The 19,163-nt window shown below is 40.9% G+C and overlaps 1 protein-coding gene and 1 pseudogene across 8 annotated transcripts in view; both read left to right on the plus strand.

Moving 5' to 3' along the window:
* The window catches only part of Pde4d (phosphodiesterase 4D), a 1,387,978-nt gene that overhangs the window by 1,144,643 nt on the left and 224,172 nt on the right, over positions 1–19,163 (plus strand). The gene's annotated exons all lie outside the window — the stretch shown is intronic.
* Positions 911–1,458, plus strand: LOC148119676 (large ribosomal subunit protein uL23 pseudogene; annotated as a pseudogene).

Consider the following 19,163-nt stretch of genomic DNA (forward strand, 5'->3'; position numbering starts at 1 on the left):
AAAAGGAAAGATAATTTGCTCAAAGTTCCAAAAGCATGCACTGCCATGACTTGTGCCATTTGTGCTTAAATAAGAGACAAAGATAGCAGCCGGGCAGTGGTGACTCAGGCCTCTAATCCCAGCACTTGGGAGGCAGAGACAGGCAAATCTCTGTGAGTTCGAGGCCAGCCTGGTCTACAAGAGCTAGTTCCAGGACGGGCTCCAAAGCTACAGAGAAACCCTGTCTCGAAAAGCAAAAAAAAATCTCATACTTGCCTTCACAAACGTATGCACCAAATTCCTTTGGCACCAATTTCTCTAAGCTGGCTTGTAAGTTTTGTGCAGATATAATCTTCCTTGTAAATTTCAAGCCCCCGTGACAAAGATCTAATCTAGAAGGCTAGTCTTAATTGAAAGCAAATGAATCATGTGTGGATGTGTGCAGATCCTGGGAATGTTAGGGGAGGGAGCATAAAGAAAGTTCTCGCTAAGATTTCTGAGGAAGTAAAGTAAATAAATATTTCCAAATATGCAATATAATAAAGCTCACAAATAATCGAAGAGCATGCATGCAAGAAGCTGTCAGTTGTCTCTTTCAGAAGGGGAACTTCATTAATGTTATCATGTTTATATGTACAACTTCATATTACTTTTTGGCCCAAGTTAATACTTCAGGATAAGATAAACAATCTACTTACTAAATGGTGTATGATGCCAAATATAACCTAGACTTTCCAATATATAATGTATTAGTGTTATATTGACAATAGCAGAAGGCTTAGTAAAAAATATCATTAAGGTAAAGCCTAAACATTGTCTAATTTGAAAACCAAATGTGAGTCTTGGTTTAATCTGAGTTTCTAATTTGTTTAAATATAAAAGTTGATAAAGAATACATCAATGCGGAGGTTAGGCCACCCTTTACGTCAAGATGGCGCCTAAAGCAAAGAAGGAAGCTCCTGTCCCTCCCTAAGCCGAAGCTAAAGCGAAGGCCTTGAAAGCCAAGAAGGCAGTGCTGAAAGGCGTCCACAGCCACAAAAAGAAGAAGATCCGCACATCGCCCACTTTTCGGCGGCCCAAGACTCTGCGGCTACGAAGGCAGCCTAAATACCCCCCGGAAGAGCGCGCCCAGGAGGAACAAGCTTGACCACTATGCCATCATCAAATTCCCCCTGACCACCGAGTCAGCCATGAGGAAGATAGAAGACAACAACACACTGGTGTTCATTGTGGACGTCAAGGCCAACAAGCACCAGATCAAACAGGCTGTGAAGAAACTCTACGACACTGATGTGGCCAAAGTCAACACCCTCATAAGGCCCGATGGAGAGAAGAAGGCATATGTTTGGTTGGCTCCTGATTATGATGCTCTGGATGTTGCCAACAAAATTGGAATCATCTAAACTGAGCCCAGCCGGCTAATTCTAAATATACACTTTTTCACCATAAAAAAAAAAGAATACATCAATGCTATTTCTACTCCAATTAGGCCTTGATGTATATGGTCTTCTTAAAGAGATACATATATCTTCTAAATTAAACATTATTTATAGACATGTTCATTTACTTTGTTTTTAAATGTACATAAGGTTTAATAATGGCCTACAATGATGTTTCAAATAGATTAGAGATATAACTACTTCTATATGCAAAATAATGCACTGATAAAACTTTTGTTTAGGATAACTTCCCACAGTTTTGTATAGGGTAGTGTCTGTATAGACAGACATACATTTAGTTCCTCTTATTGCTGGACCCTTGGTATAAAATGACACCTGTCTCCTTTACCAAGCTTCATAATTCAACAAATAAAATAACTTCCGATGTCAAATTATGATTAAGTATAGTTCCAGGAAAATACAGGGTATTCCGTTAAAATGGTGTATGTGTATGTGCATGTGAGTGTGTGTGTTTCTGTCTGTCTGCCTGTCTGTCTGCACACCCTGCAGATGTACTTTAGTACATCAGGAAGTGTTGACTACAGAAGGACTCAGTCTAGGAAGTACAGAGCGGAAGTGGTGTAGCCTTGACTGTCCTGAAGGACGAGCGATGGACCAGGGGAAGCCTTTTCAACCGCTCCAGGAAGAAATATGCTGCCTCTAAAGCAGTCTTTGCCCAAACCTCACATACCGATTCCTAACGAAAAGTTGAAATGGTTCTTCCTGCTGTGAGTCCTCCGTATTATACCATTGACTGTGCTGTTCTCTGGCTCCTTGACAAGTTATCTGAGATTAACCTGTTTTGGGGTGCCCTGGCTAAGTTACCAAAAAAATTCACCAAAGAAAGAAAGGAACTGCTTCGTATCAAGGATCTGAAATGTCATGCTGTTGCAGAATCCTGTGACCTGGGTGGGTAGTCATCCCCTGGATGATTTAATAGTAGGATCCGCCTACCGTAAACAAACAAACCCGCCACAGACAACAGCAGCGAGCTTCAGTTCCCCACACTGGATCATGGGGGCCGGGAAAGCGGCACGTATCAAAGGCCAGGCACCGATTTCTCAGTGAGGGAACTGTGTGGAGACTGTTTGGACTTTGTATGGGCTTTCCTTACATAGTTTGTAAATGGATCCTGTCAGCCGCAAACACTAGATGTACTCTTGCCCTGCAGAATCAGTTCTTCATAGAGCACTGTGCCCATTGTCTTCCTGGACTCTGTCTTCATTTCGCCGGGGTTTTCTGACTCAAAAATAGGAAAACAATGACAAGCAATAACAAACAGAAATGACTGGATGACAGTTTTGGAAGGAAATATGTCATACTGTCATTTTTCAACATCGTTGTATCCACTGAAGACAGACGTATAACTCCATTACATCCACCAGCTGTAACATTTTGTAAGTCAGGATCTACCATCCCTGAACCATAGTGAAGCAGGGATCATCTTGCCAAGAAACATCCATTTGTGTGAAGATGACAGCACAGCTGAACAGGATCACTCAAAATGAACTTCAATGAGTAGGAGAGGGTGGGAGGCGGGCAGGGAGGAGCGGCCCATATCCAAACATAGCGCTGTGTTCCCTGAACACTTGGGTACATCTCCTGTCATTAAACTTCACACACAGCTAAATGCTGCCAAGTTTACTGCTGCCCCTGATGTTTCCTCTCTCTCTCTCTCTCTCCCTCCCTCCCTCTTCTGTCTCTGTCTCTCCTTCCCTCTTTCTCTCTTTCTCTCTCTTTCTCTCCCTCCTTCTCTCTCTCTTTCCCTCTCTGTCTCTCTCCTTCCTTCTGTCTTTCTCCCTCTCTTTTTCTCTCTCTATGTCTTTCTCTCTGTCTCTCCCCCTCTATGTCTCTCCTTCCCTCTTTTTCTCTCTCTTTCTCCCTCCTTCTCTCTGTCTCTTGCTTTGTCTCTGTCTCTCTCCCTCCCCCTCTCTCTGTCTCTCTCCTTCTCTTTCTGTTTCTCCCTCCCTTTCTCTGTGTCTCTCTCTTCCTCTCCCTGTCTCTATATCTCCCTCTTACCCTCTCTCTGTCTCTCTCTGGTTCTCTCCATCTCTGTCTCTCTCTGTCTCTCTCTCTCTCTCTCTCTCCCTAACAGTTTCATCTTCTGGAAATTCAAATAATATTGAATCTTGGTACTTGATGTGAATCTTAATTGAATCACATTTTCTTTGTCATTTTACTCCAAGACTCCTACTCAGAGGCTCAAAGGTCATTTTAAATGTGGACAGCATTTGGAAAGCCACATAATAAATTCAAATCAGTTCATGCTTATTAAAAGGAGGCTTCTTCTTCTTAAGTTGCACAGCACATGTAGAATACACCATGCACATTTTGTTTGCATTTTTAAGATCTTATTATGTTGCTTCCTGTAAGGTGACATCTATAAAGAATGAGAAAATCCCAGGTTTTTATTGGATCATCTTTTTTAAAAGTGTATTTTGTTTAGTTATTGCAATTAGACTCCACTGGAGTTTTCTGGCTGCTATGGCTGTAGGCAGCTGGAAGAGATAGACTTTCTTTAAGGATTTGTTACGTCATCTGTGTTTAGTCTAGCAATCCCACCTTTTATTTTTCTCTTGTTTTTATTGAACTATACATTTGGTCTATTTTCCCATGAAGAAATTGAGGCATGATATTCCTTTCCTGCTATTGAAAGCACAGTCCATATAAGTGTGTCTCCCTTCCACAAATCGTCTGCTGTGCCCCAGGATGATGGTGAACGTTCCTGTTTTAGGAGAGGTGGCGGACAGATGCTTAGGAGCTGAGGATGGAAACAGACCAAATCCTCACCATTCTGCAATGTGGAATTCCTCCCTCAGGCACAGACAACGTTTTCTGTTGATAATGTGACTCTCCCTCTGAGAAGGGACTCTGTTTTCCTGGCCCTCTCTGACAAATGCTCAGGCTGGGACATTACTAGCCTGGACTTTTCTCAATCAGACCCTTGGCTCTGCACAGCCCGCCTCGTTACCATCTGGCCAGGCCAACGTCAATTTTAGTCGCTAGAGCCAATGTTTATTGACTGATTTCCTATCTTTACAAGCAAAGGTATCATTTCAAAAACAGATCCTATTTCATTGAACTTGTACTCTGAAATAATGTTTCTTAGATGTCTACACCAATCAGTCTGCATTAAAAGTTTAAAAGGAAGCTTTCATGGTTTAAAAAGAGATAACCTAAGTTGATACATAGTTGACATCCAGAATTAGCCAGTCAGGGACAGGGGGTGAAGCAGATATGAGTGTGACAGACCACAGAAGCAGGCCTGGTATGTCTGGAGTCCCTTAGTTTTCTGTCTCTAAGTACTGCTAGCAACTATCTAGAAAACATCGGAGGTGTCTCTGTGGTCGCTCTCACCAGTGCACGAAAATTAGCTGTCATAGCTCAGGATTTTTCTGTTTTCTTAAGGAAAAACCTAAAGTAACCCCACAAAACACACCAGGAAATTCTGACTTCTGCCTTTGGCAAAATTCCTTTCACAACAGTGAGAAAGAGCCAAATTTCATTTCCTTTTGATCTGCACTTTCCTAGGCTCCTCCGTTAATTCAACAAGCATGTGCTAATTGGACCATCCGCATGACAACACACCACAGTGACTGATGCTTCCTTGCATGGTGCATTAGAGCAGATGATTTCTAAGGATACGAATAATTCATCGAATAATTCATCACCTTCTTAGTGCTCAAGAACCAAGGGCTTTTCAAATACATTAACCAAATGTGGTTTTGAAGATAACATGACTTTGGTTCATGTAATATGTTTGAATTGAAATAGATATCAATAGTCAATATGGCATCTCCTTAAAAGTACGTTTAGAAAGCAAGGGAAGGTCACTGAGATGCCTCACTGTGAACAAGTGCATGTTGCCATGCCTAATGACCAGATTTTAAGAATCCATAACTCACATGGTAGAAGGAGAGAACCAACTAGCACAAGCTGTCCTTTTATGCCTGCACGCTCGCCTTGGCAGGTGTCCCTGCTTCAACTTACATACAATACATACGTGCATATCATTTAAAAATTTAAAGAAAGCTGGAAAGGGGCCAGGCATGATAGAATCTACCTTTAATCCCAGCACTTGGGAGGCAGAGGCAAGTGGATCTCCGTGAGTTCCAGGACAGCTTGGACTACATAGAGAGTTCCAGAACAGCCAGGGCTACACAGTGAGAACCTGTCTCGAAGAAGAAGAAGAAGAAGAAGAAGAAGAGGAAGAGGAAGAGGAAGAGGAAGAGGAAGAGGAAGAAGAAGAAGAAGAAGAAGAAGAAGAAGAAGAAGAAGAAGAAGAAGAAGAAGAAGAAGAAGAAATAAAGGTAGAGAAAAATATATGTGAGCTAAATAATTTGACTTCAGCAAACGTTTATGAAACAGACTCCATTTAGAGCCGGAATTTCTCTCTGTGGATTCTTTGCACCTGATGGAGAATGTGTGGAGGCTGAGTTTGCAGTTGTAGGCAACCAGATAACGAAATTAACCAAGATGCTTTGGAGTAATCGCCACATCCAGTCAACCTGCTTCTTATTGTTCTATTTCTGAAGAGACTGTGGGGGAACTCACAAATAAAAAGTGCTGTTGTACTTCATTTTATTAAATATGAAGACATCGTACATCTTCTCAAACTAGGATAGGGTTTCCTTTTAGCAGGGCCTTTAGAATGTAGTGCTTTTATTAATTCCTTGAGTTTCTTGCGATGTATTTTGATCATATTTGCTGCGTACCCCCAACTTCAACTCCACCCAGATATCTCCCCTAGTCCCCCGTTTTAAACAACCTACTCATTTCCCTTTAAAAAAGTAACCCACCGAGTCCATTTTGTGCCACTCATATATTCCTGGGTATGCAGCCTTCCAATGGAGCCTGGTTGACCTACCAGACGCCACACCCTTAAAGAAGACCGACTCTCCCCTAGAAGCCATCAGCTGTCCATAGCTCCTCAGTGAGGAGATGGACTCATGAGCCCCCGCCCGCCATCTATGCCAGAGTCAAGCCAGTGAAGACTCTGGCATAGATGGCGGGCGGGGGCTCATGAATAACTCGAGAAGCTTCTGGATAAATGGAGACCTTGCTTTTCTGAAGCAACTCGAAACTCCTTTGCCAAGGATCAACAGTTAGCCAAGAATTTTGTGTTGTAAAAACATCATAGTTGCTAGTTTAGCCCCTCGGTGCCACGCCCCACCCCTAGTGGGGCAAAATTCCTTGACAGTTTTATGTGGAACACGGTTAGAGGAGGAGACTTCACTGATGATCACGATGTCATTGCCATTGCTAAGGATGGTGACCAGCACTGCTTTCTGAACACCGCTAAGCTGGGACACTCAGTCAGGCACGCAACACAGACAGAAGTGGCCCAGACTTTTCCTCTACCCTTTTCTGCTGTCACTTGATTTCAAGTCAAGATGACCTGAATCCTTATATTCAGCCATTATTAAATTATTAGAAAAATGAGATTGTCAAGTCATCCACCCACATGCGGGGAAGCCTGTCTGTGTGAGGCAGAGGCTTGCTGAGGTAGAGTTACTCCCACACACTGTCGTAACTGCACAGCAGTATGGACCCTTGGATAATAGGCCTTGTAGGAAGCTGCCTAAATGAACATTTAAAACGAGATACAACACAATAGTGGTTTGCCCCCGAGTCTATATGAATAGGTAAATATTTCACAAATTCTAGCTGCAGTCTATCACTGAAGGGCCCTTTATATTTTATTCAAATGGGGAAAAGTCTTTGTTTTAGTTTCCTCTCTGCGTCTATGATAAAATCCCTCTGAGCAAAAGCACCTTGGGAAGAAGAGGGATTATTTGCCGTCCGCTTCCATGTGAGTGTCCTTCACTGAGGGCGGGAACTTAAGCAGGAACAGGAAGCAGAATTCATGAGGGTTCCTCCGTGAGGAATGCGGCTTGTTGGCTCACCCCCTAGCTCTCTCACAGGTCCATGCTCGTCAGCTTTCTTACACAGCCCAGGAGCACTTGTGTAGGCTGTTCTTGGAGGGCTGACATCCCTGGCTTCAGTTCCGGTCAAGACGATGCCCGCACATGATGTGCACAGGCATTGCTGACCTCGGAAAATCCTCAACTGAGGAATATAAATTTCTCAACTGAGAATATATGTATATTCAATGATCAATTTCAAAAATTTAAAAGTTCAAGGTCTCCCAAAAATCTCAAGTCAGCTACCGGAAGCTGGTCAAGGCTGCAAAGCCCCAAAGCCCACCTTCAGTGGCACACTTCCTCTAGGAAGACTCCACCCCCTAAAGGTTCCATAACCATACCCTAAAGCATCATCAACAGGGTACCAAGTGTCCCTATATATGAGTTTATGGGGAACATTACCTATTCAAACCACCACATTTATCCGTCTAAGATTCTTGTTACAGAGGATGGAGATGGGGCTGAATGATTCAGAGCTCTTAGAAGATCTGTAGGTTCACTTCCCAGCACCTACATGGCAAATTACAACTTCCTGTAATCCCAGGGCAACCAATGCCCTGTTCTATCCTCTGTGGGCTCCTGCACACATGTGGTTTACATAGACGCACACAGGTCACACACAGGCACATAAAATAAGCAAGTGAATCTTTGAAAAACTGTTAATATTTAATCTTAAAAAATCTTATAGTACTTTCACTAGCCCACACACTTTTTTCTTAGAAATAATGTTTTATAATTGTGGCTAATTGTGTGCATGCTACAACCTTTGAAAATATAGAACTAATAGGACATAAACAATCATAGCTCCCTCCAAAATAACCACTGCTGTACTTAGGTATTTTCTTAGTTTTAAGTCCAGATTTTTAGAATTTAACATTGTACAATAACCATTACCCTGTGTCATTTAATATTATTTGAAGAATTCTTTAGATTCATACATATTGAAAATATTTCACAAATTATTCATTTACATATTACTAAGGGTGTTTAGCCCACCACTTAATTTTGTATATTTAATTTGTTCTTACTGATTAAAAATATCAGCAAGGAATAGTCTTAACTTGGCCTAACCATTCCTAAAATCTTGGTTTATCTCTGATTATGTCTTTAGTAAGCTAGTCATGATAAAGGGTATGAGTATTTTAGTACTAATAGTATTTATTACAGAAATAGTTCTATTATGCTTAGGCAGGTTACATTCCAAGCAACACTTCTTGGGAGCTCCATTCTATGACGCTTCAGTCACAACATTTATAGTCACAAGTACTCATGTATATCTTGAGCTAAAATACTATTTTAATGTTGTTTTGCCTAGCATTTCTTACCAGTTTACATAAACTTCTTCATATTCTACTGTTTTTTTCTCTTCTGTGAATTTTCTGTTTCCTTCTTAACAGTTTTTCTTTAGGGGTTCTAGAGATTTTCTTGCTGTTTCCGTGTAATATTTCCATGTTAGAAATATGAGTCTTTTTCTGTAATTTATTATGATTAAATAGTCCTGTGGACCTTTTTTGCTTTTTGATACTTTCTATAGTTTTATATATTCTTAATTTGCTTTCTTTCTTGGTGTGGCAGTATGGAGATTTTTTCACAGCCAAACAGTAGACACTTAGCTACATTTTCACCATTAGCAGAGTCTTTGACTTACCTCCACTATGCTTAGAATTTATTTTAGCGTCTGTTTATTTTGTGCCCAAATCACATCCTGGAACCATTTGCTCTTTTCTCCCTACTTTACTTACGTCCTGAGTGTTCATGCAAAATCTTATATGCAGCCTATCACGTGCTTACTTCTCAGCTATAAAATAATTATCTACAAATATAACACTATAAGCATATATAAAAGAAGTATGTATGGTGCACGATGAAACTCAGCAAAAAGTGTTATTTTGAGCCTCTCTCTAATGCCTAACTGTTTGTATTTTGCTTTGTGCATCTCTTTATGGCTGTGCCCTCTTACCAATCACCGCAGAACCCTTTCCTTTCTTCTCCTAGAGAGCTGATTAGGATAAGGACAATGGGAGGCCTTCACATCTAGAATGGGCCCTTCCACTAGCCTCGCCCAGAGGTTGCTGGGGTCTGATAGCAGCTAGGTCAAGGGAATCCGATGTATACAAGAACAGTAAGTGGGCACAGTGGAGACTGCCAAGCAGCCACAAAGAGCAGCACTGGCTGGAATCTGTTGGGCAGGGCATCCTGGTAGAAGCAGTAATTACTGTGGCTTGACCTGGAACCCTGGGTCCTAAATTGGGTCCTGTGTAAAGTCAAGATTACTTCTTGAGACCGGAAAGAATTCTGAGGAATGGGTGAAGTATGAATTCCAACTCTGGAGAGGCACGGAGATTGACTTCTAGGTTCATACCACCTAGGTAGTCAGTTGTAGTTTCTCACTGTGCAGGTGCCTACTGTATGAATAGAGAATTCTGAGTCTATGACACCTAAGGCCTGCATCCTATTTTAAGGTTTTTAGAAATCCAGCAATCAACAACTGCACAGCTGTTATCAATATTAAAAAACCATAATGTCTAGTAATCCTCTCAGTCTGTCACTTCTTACCCCACCCATCCTGTAATTACTATCCTGGAAAGTCTGGAAAATTGAATTGACCTTGGCCTTGCCTGAACACGAGCAGAAGAGGTTCTTCTTCATTCTTGGAGTTCTACTTGATAAACATGGGCTTCTTGCCCACAAGCATTGCCACACCAGCATGTCTTAAAAATAAGAACTTTACTACTTTATGCTTTTAAATATTCGTGCATAGCATAACTTAAAATGCATTGTATGATGGGTGTCTCTAATTGGATGAAGAACAGCTCTCCATATAATCAACTTGACAGTCCCGACTTAAACAGTTTCATGGCAAAGTTATTTTTTTCATTAACCTATGGTTCCTGGTATGAATAAGTGTGATCTACTTTAAAAGCCATATCATAATACTGTATAGGGGATGTGTGTGTGTGTGTGTGTGTGCATGTGTGTATGTGTGCAAAGATGGTTCATAGAAAAATGAGTAATAGAAGTGCATCTCTTGTAACTGCAATAATTTTATAAAACCTAACTAGATTCATCTGGACGTAGTGCATGGGCATACATGTCCTTACAATGGTCGAGGATTTAGACCAGTGTTAAAAATACTTACTTTCAGAGTTCTGACAAAGAAATAGCATAGTCTCCCTTTATCAAGATAAATATTCACATCTGGAACTATAAAAAATGACAGAGATTCCAAAACGTTGAACAAGTTGATTGCCAGTTTACTTGTTAGTAATATGTTGGCTTACATGTAGCTTCAACCTTCCATGCAACAAGGAGCGACCATGCAGAAGATTTCCATAAATGGCTATGTGTCTCTCACCAAGGCAGCTGTATGAAAATTATGTGACAGTTAGTCATTGTGGTTGAAAGTTTCTCCAAAGAGTACTGTAGTCCCCATCTGCTGACTGGTTTTATATCAGAATCACTGAGTGCACACTTGACTGTCTAGAACAAGGACGTTTACTTTTGTTATTTACTAGGGGACAGACGACCTGACGGGAGGCTGTGGATTTCTTTTGGCTCGTTGATATGCTGTTAAAACAATGAGTCTAAAGTTGCCAACGTCACTCTGTCCTGATATCTTTACAAAGTACCTATAGCCCTAGCTAATTTTATTTTCAATATTTTAACCTAACCACACAGAGAGAACTTACAGAAAAGCCAATTGAAGGTTAAAATATGTGAATGGTCAGCTTTCAAGGCCCACGTGAGAGACTTGCCTTTGTATTTTAAAAGAAAAAGGATCAGTACATTTCCAAATAGATGTGTTTGTATTTTTTACATAGAGAAAACTCGCTAGAAAATAAATAGATTATGTTATATTCTATCAGTGAGCATCTTCCCCTCAAGAAAACTTTCTAGACAATAAAGGACTTGAAAAGGTTCAGCTGTTGTTTAAATAGTTATTATTCTAGCATTAATGATAATGTGTGTGTGCATGTGTGCGTGTGTGAGATCATTATGAACACATTTACTTATCATATTGCATCTCAACTCCATTAGAATGCTGTTGAAGTTTCTGTAAGCCTCTTCTATGGCAGGAAAACAGAGGAATCTGGTTCCAATGTTCATCATGTACCTGAGATTACAGTCTGTGTTCTGCTAGCATTTTCCCAGGTACCAACTTGAGCCCCATATTGCACTGTCCTATCTATATTGCCAGATGTAAAAAAAAAGATGCAGAGGGGCTGTTGGCAGAGCCAGAGAGGAGGCCAAGGCTCGAGTCCCACTGTGTTCATTCAGTTGAAAGTGGCCTGTCAATGAGGCTAGGATTTATAACTCCATGGTGTGCAGAACTTTTTGTTTGGTAAGATTTTTCGAGAACTCTGAGATCTCATTGCTACTTTAAGATTTTTCTAGTGGTTTCCCTCACTGCTGGCGTGCACAGTCATAAAAATAAATGAAGGGTAAACAGATAGAAGCTTCCTGGCTGCCTTCATGTCTATGAGTCTGACAGAGATCTCAGAAGGAAAAATACCTTGCAGGAAGGCTTGTGTGATATTGCTTACTTATGGATCCTTCGGCCACATATTTATAGTATCTAGTTACAGCCACATTGCTCTCCTTTGGGGGCAAAAATCACACACTTATTTGACCACTAGTTTAGAGGAAGCCAACACAGAGTGACACATCCAACATGTCCTTGTGTACCCAAGCTCCGAATCGTGACATTTGAGCTTGGAACTTTCTTGGCAGCCTTATCACCACACATACTTTCAGTGGGTTCATCGGTGGGCTTACTTCAAAGGCCTCTTTGTCAGCAAGGAACACTTGGTACACAGGCTTCCAGGCTGCCCTCTGCATTTCCGGTACACTTCTAAAAGGAGCTTCTCACTGAATTATTTTGCAGTGACACTTTATTCCAGCTATCAAGTAAACACATATTCAACGGAGAAAAGCTGGAACTGCTAAAGGAGGACATTCATAAAATAGAAATATAATGGCATCTCAGCATTCAAAAAAAAAGTCATCATTAAAGCAAACATGTGTATGCATCCCAAAATATAGTTATGTTACACATAACATATGTGTATCTACAGATAGGAATTTGGGGGAAATGGCTCATGGATATTGAACATTTCAAATATTTTGCTGTCATAGTCAAAATTTTCATTTATAATGGATTGTATTTCAATATACCCATCATATGCTAAAATTATTGTAGAAAAAAGGCACTGAATCAGGATATCTAAGAGGAGTCTCAGCAAGGGTCCAGTGTTGATAGTATAGCAGAAGCCAGGGACCTCAAGCAAGACACTGGCTCGCTGCAGTGGACACTTAACAAGTGAAGATGACTGGACTGAAGGGTAAACTGGGTGACTCAGTGGGCCACACTCCGGCTTCCACACTTCTCTTTATGTTTCTTCTTTTTATAGTTCTGTTTATATATAGTTTTTATATATTATAGTTCTGGGGGCTTTTTTGGTCTTTCTTTTGAATTTTCTTTTACTGGGGTTGTTGCAAGGGCAAAGGGGATATATAAAAGGATGGGGAGATGAACAATATCAGCATGTGTGATGTGAAAAACACAAAGAATCAATAAAACATTTGTTCTTTTTTTTTAAAAAAAAAAGTAACAGCACTGAATACATTTATATACCCAACACCAGAGCTAAACATTCTTGTAAATTACAGTGGGCAAAACACAAAGCTAATCCTCCAACAGAGCATCAAAGATGGCACGTAAGGTACTGAACACTCAAAGATTGCATAAAAGCAACAACAAAGGGAAACAACAAAGAAATAGGTGTGCTTGCCCATCACCACCACGTTGGAAATCCTATGCTGAACCACGGTAGCTATGTAGGTCCTACTGCTGCATACTATTTTAGTTACAAGTGTATATCTGTATCCTACTGTTTATTACATGCTGTTTTATTTGCAAGTGGTGGCGCATTCTTGTAAAGCCACAGCATTAAAGAGGCAGAGCCAAGAGGATCAAAGGATCCATGCTACCTGTCCAGAGGACCCAGGTTCAGTTCCCACCACTCCCATGGCAATGCACAACCATCAGTAACTCTGGTTCCAGGGAAATCCAATGCCTTCTTCTGGCCTCCTCAAGTACCAGGCACACATATGGTATACAGGCATAAATGCATGCAAAACTCCCATATGCATATTTTCTTAAAAATGCCTTTAAAGAGCATTCAAGACTAGCTTGAGCAACATAATAAACCAAAACAAAAGTCGGTAACATAACATGCACTTCCCATATCCTGTAGGATAAACATCTTCTCACATTGTGTAGAATTGTAGGTATGTCTGACGTTCTTGCATATAATATAATAGATATATTAGCACATAGTATAATAGCCATTGAATGTATCTAGAACAAAACCATTTACCTAGCTCTTTTTCTCACTGTAGACTATCTAAAGTTTCCTTCATTTTTTTGTTATTTTATTGAGTATCTTTGTAAAAAGAAATCTTAATCTTTCTGGCTAAACACTTAGGCAAAATTTTTGGAACCAGTGTTACTAAGTCAAAACCTTAAGTGTTTATAAATTCAATGCATGTAATATTGCATATCTTAATCCTACTGAAGAAAAAATTCTCTCGAAAGAAACTTTATAATGAATTCCCTTTTTAAAAAGACTAATAGGTAATCGGCATTTTCATAAAATTGCATGTTCATGTTTTATACATAGGAAAGTAAAATGCCCCAGAGAGACAGAAATGCATGAACTAACAATACCTAAACAACAGAGCAATTATATATTTGCTGCCAACTCAGAAGAGAAGCGCATTGGGCTCTGCTTAAATGCTCTTGAGGCAGAGTCTGAATTTTGTCTTTTTTTTTCTTTTTTTTTTTTTTTTTTTTTTTTGAGACAGGGTTTCTCGAAACCTGACTGTCCTGGAACTCACTTTGTAGATCAGGCTGACCTCGAACTCACAGAAATCTGCCTGCCTGTGTTTCCCAAGAGATGGGATCAAAGACGTGTGTCACCACCACCCAACTTGTCTTTTTCTTTTTTGATTTTTGAATTTATAACACAATTGTAATATTCCTCCCTTCCCTCTCTTCCCACTAATCTCTTCCAGATACTTCTACACACACACACACACACACACACACACACACACACACACACACACCCCTCCTGATTGGTCTGTGGAATGTACCCTGTAGGTATGTTTTCAGGGCTGGCCACGTGGCACCAGACAACCACTTGGTGTGCTCTCTCCTCTCTGCTGCCTATGGTTCTTTATGCGGTTTTAATGAAGGACTGCTTCAGGGTTTCTTTTCAATTCTGAGGCATATAAGCATAAAATAAAAACAAGACTGGGTTTTAAAATCTTGTTCGCCTAGTGGTAAAGGGCTGGGATACCCGTGCTGCACAGAGATGGCTCCCAAATGCTTTCAACATGCATGATGATGCGCTTGATGACTTTTTATGCAAAGCCCTGGCTCTCCTTTCAAGACTGACTCAGTTGCTCTGGAAGTACGGCTCATTCAAACAAACACTCCAGTTAATGCCAAGACAGGAAGCCTGCCCAAGGATGTGTTATCATGGATAAGGGTTTAGTGATATAAATAAAAACAAAAGAATCAAAACTTTGATGCTGGTTCTAGATCATTGTGTAATTTATTTAACTAAAATAAGCCTCCAATTCCTTATCTTTGAAGAGGAGGTGTGATGGCGGAGACTGCTCGTTCATTTCCCAGCTGCCCAGACCTGAAATAATCACACTGAAACTATATTAATTACGACACTGTTTGACCAATACCTTATGCGCATTTCTAGCTAGCTATTACATCTTAAATTAACCAATTTCTATTAAACTGTGAGTCACCATGAGGCTGTGACCTACCGGTAAGGTTCAGACTGGCAGCTGGTGACTTTCTCTTTTGGTAGCTACATGGTGTCTCCTTGACTTCGCCTACTTTTCTCTTCTATTTCTGCTTGGAAATCCCTCCTTGCTCTATTCTGTGCTGTCATGGGCCCAAAGCAGATTCTTTATTAACCAATGGTACTAAAACATATTCACAGCATACAGAGGGGAATCCCACCTCAGAGGTGGTAATTCTAGTCTCCTGCATGGCATTGTAATAAGGATTAAGTTGAATAATCCATGCCCAAAAACCAAAAACAATAACAAAAACAAACCCAATCCTTAAGAGGCAATAAAACCTCAACCAATTCTTCATCAAATTGTCAGTTACTGTCTGATACCATGTTAGATTGTTGTTCTTGCATTAGAAAGTATAAATATGGAATTTTCAATGATTGGCGTTATTGGTAGTTTATTGATTGTTGTCTGTTCCGTTGACTCTTCTAACATGGCTGAACTTGTCTTACCTAGATGTCTCTCCCTTCCCGCCTCTTATCCTGCACACAGCATTTGAACTTGCAGCTGAACTGAGATCAGAGCAGCAGGTACTCAGTGCTTGATAAAACACCTTGAGAGGGCATCAACAGGACCTTGTCAAATACAACTGTGGACTCAGTGCTTATGAGATTCTCTGGGCCACTGTCGAGCTGGAATGGGCACCTTGTGTCAACTCCAACAGGGGTTAGCATAGTAAATTCTCCCACATTCCCCTCACCACCATGGCAATAAACCTAAGAGGGTGTTCAGAGCAGCCACAGTGGCAAGGAGCCTTCGGTCCCTACATAATGTACTGGAGAGGCTGAGGCTGGAGGATCAACTCTTGAACTTGGGAGTTCAAGATTAGCCTGAGCTAATAACTAACTCAGTGAGAACATACCTCAACATGGAAAAAAAATGGAGAGATTTGAAAGGACATGCAGATATCCATATATAGAGAATTCATCCCACGAACAGTTATGATGTTCTTATATTTGGTGCCAAAATTGTCCTACACGCTGGGGACACAAAGCCACTTAATTTTCAGCTGCTGCCTGCCACAATCTTTCTGGAGCAAAAGAATATGATGCAGAACCTTTGGGCCCTGTTCAACATGTGACTCCTTTGTGCAGAAGATTAATGTTTCTGAAACGTCTAACTAGCTGCAGAATATTCCAGACATTTCAGAATGCACTGATTTGGCCAAGAATCTTCCCGGGCTAAAATATGCTATGTTGAAACCCAGGTCGAATGGAAGAGAAAAAAATATCATCACACCAGCGACATCTCTGCATTGTCTCAAAGAAAGCTCCTCTCCAAGGCTGATTGTGAGCCATGTTTAGTTAAAACACAAAGTGCATGTAAGTCCCTGGGTGTAGTGAATTCTCCCCCAAAGCTGTGACTTTGTAAGATAGGCTAGCCTCCCCGTGGGTCCGTGGTAAGACCACACTGACTGCTCACCTGACAGACAAGCTTTTGTTAAAATCTGTAAGAATTCTTCCTCATTTGCCAAACCTTGTAAAGAACTCGCCAGAAAGACAAGAGCCTTATAAGGTGCCGGCAACAAAAAGGCTTTTTCTTCTTCTTCTTTTTTTTAATCAAATGCAAATGACTGCCAAGTGTCTTTTGTTGGGACTGGTACAGGCGGATGCCAGAGGCAGTACAATTGTCTCTCCATAGAACAACTGATGATGTAGCTGGCCTAGCATCCTACTTGTCCAGTTGAATGAGGCAGTTGCTTCACTTCAGAGGGATCTTGTTTGTGTGATAGTACATTATTTTTAACTGGTTTGGACATGGTTCTATTTCATACCAGAAATTCATAGTCTGTTCTCCATAAATAATGTTGGGACTCTGTAACTCCTTCGAATACTAGCAAATGTTTATGCAGGGCATTGTCATACAGTGTCAAATGTATCTCAACATCTCAACCATCATAACACCTCCATCATACAAGTGCTGTTTTTACTCTCATTTTGAAGCTGAGGAAAATTGACTGTTTATACCACAGAACTGTAAATCAGTGAAATCCTGGTTGTAATCCAGGTACTGGCCTACCGTTCCTAGGCTTAACTTCTACCCCACACTAACTTTCTGCAATTATATTCCAAGATGTGTGTGGAAGGGTGATGTGGGAGTGGGTGGGCGTGTTTGTGATTTTTCAGGCTTATCTTTCCACGTCATCTGATTTTTAAGGATGGGCACCAATGTCCAAAGTTTGACATCCTCTGCTAGAGGGCGGCCATGTGCACGAACTTTTCTTAGAGTAACCTTCAGTCCCTCTATGTCCATTCAGTCTTCCAATGAGCACAGGGCAGGGATGTGTGTACTGGAACTCTGCAATCGTACTATCCGCTGAATAACTTGGTGAGTAGATCCAGAAGATGAGCAGGCCATGAGCTGAGAGCCTGGTGCTTAGCTGATGTGTCTCATTTCTCATTTCCTACATTCCTTCCCCAATAGCTGCAGGACTAAGGAGAGCTACAGGCAAATGAGAAAGCAAACTCAAATGCCCGGAAGCCATACATCTGGAACATTCTGTGTAACTTTATCATCTCTTGCTAAACCTAACATGTTGCCCAAGCATCTATTTGAATATGCTTAAACTACCCAAAAAAAACTATTTCATTGTCTATAGTAAGCAAACTATTGCTGTGTTGTTTTTCAAGCCAGAATTAAAATTATATCCCCTCTCTGACCTGATTGCATCACACTCACACCTAAAAGCATCTTGATGTCAAAGTAATGCTATAATTTGTTCTGACAGAGACTGTAAATAGCCATTCTTTGAGCTAAGAAGACTGTGTCTTTGCTACCAGTGTTAGTAACTGGGAGGGACTGGGCAGTGATAATTTCATCCGTGTGTTACTGGTGTCAAGATGCATACAGTCAGTCAAATTACAACCATCATAATAAAATAGCAAAGCAGGGGCTTTGGGCACTCCAGTGTACTTATAGGGGAAAGAATAAAATGGGAAATAACATTTCCTCAACATGTTCTGCTTTTAACACTCTACCCTGTATACTTAATAATGGGTTAGCTAACCCATTTCAACCTTCAGATGTGAGTGCTTTGTATCTAACAAGAGAATCCCAGGCTCAGAGAGGCTAAGTAGCGCTGGTCTCATATTAGCCAAATAGAACATATTCAAATCTAGGTCTGACTCCAAAGCTATTGTGATTCATTTGATATCTGGGGACTCGTGTCTGTATTTGAATACGGACCACTGGGTCCTAGAGAAGCAGTGTGGAACAATAGATGGAAACGAACTTATGGCCAGTGACTTTAAACATCATTTCGTTATCAAGCGTAGTTATAAAAACTCCAATGAGATGGTGGATATAAAACACTAAAAAGATACTCTTTGCTGCTATTAGCCATCCCTATAGTGTCAGTCCTGGTAGAATGCCCATGAAGCAGGCACAGCCAAGCTCACGAATCCTGAACCAACCGTCTGCCAGAGCTGTCTGTGTAACCTGCCATTGGGAGCTGGGAGTTTTGAGGCTCTCATTCTGTTCAGGAAAGACAGACTCAGAGAGCAGGGTTAGTTAGGAGCTTGACAGATGGTAGTGCCTGAGAAGTGCAATCCAGCAAAGTCGATACACAGACCACATGTTTAGGGACATGGGCCAAGCTTGCTGTGTTGCATCCAGGAGCATGAGTAGATTGGCCCACCGCAGTTACAGCGCTCATACACGGACCCTATGTGGTGGAACTACGTGTTGAACCCAGGACTGTGTGTTTGCTTTAATCCACCACACTTTGCTTCTTTGACTCCTCTCCAATGTTTGCTATTGCTTGAGTTGTGTTTATTTTGGTAACAGGAATACCTGGCCTTTAGTTGCAACTTAATCTCTACCATTCCAAAGATTACCTTTCTGGGGTCATCTTAACATGATGTCCAGGCAATAAATATCTCAGGTTTCCACTTATCCCAAAGGACACCAAGCTCACATTACCACTGTCTTTAGGTGC

Source organism: Myodes glareolus, chromosome 15 (genome assembly GCF_982192425.1).
Source record: "Myodes glareolus chromosome 15, mMyoGla1.1, whole genome shotgun sequence".
Taxonomy (NCBI): domain Eukaryota; kingdom Metazoa; phylum Chordata; class Mammalia; order Rodentia; family Cricetidae; genus Myodes; species Myodes glareolus.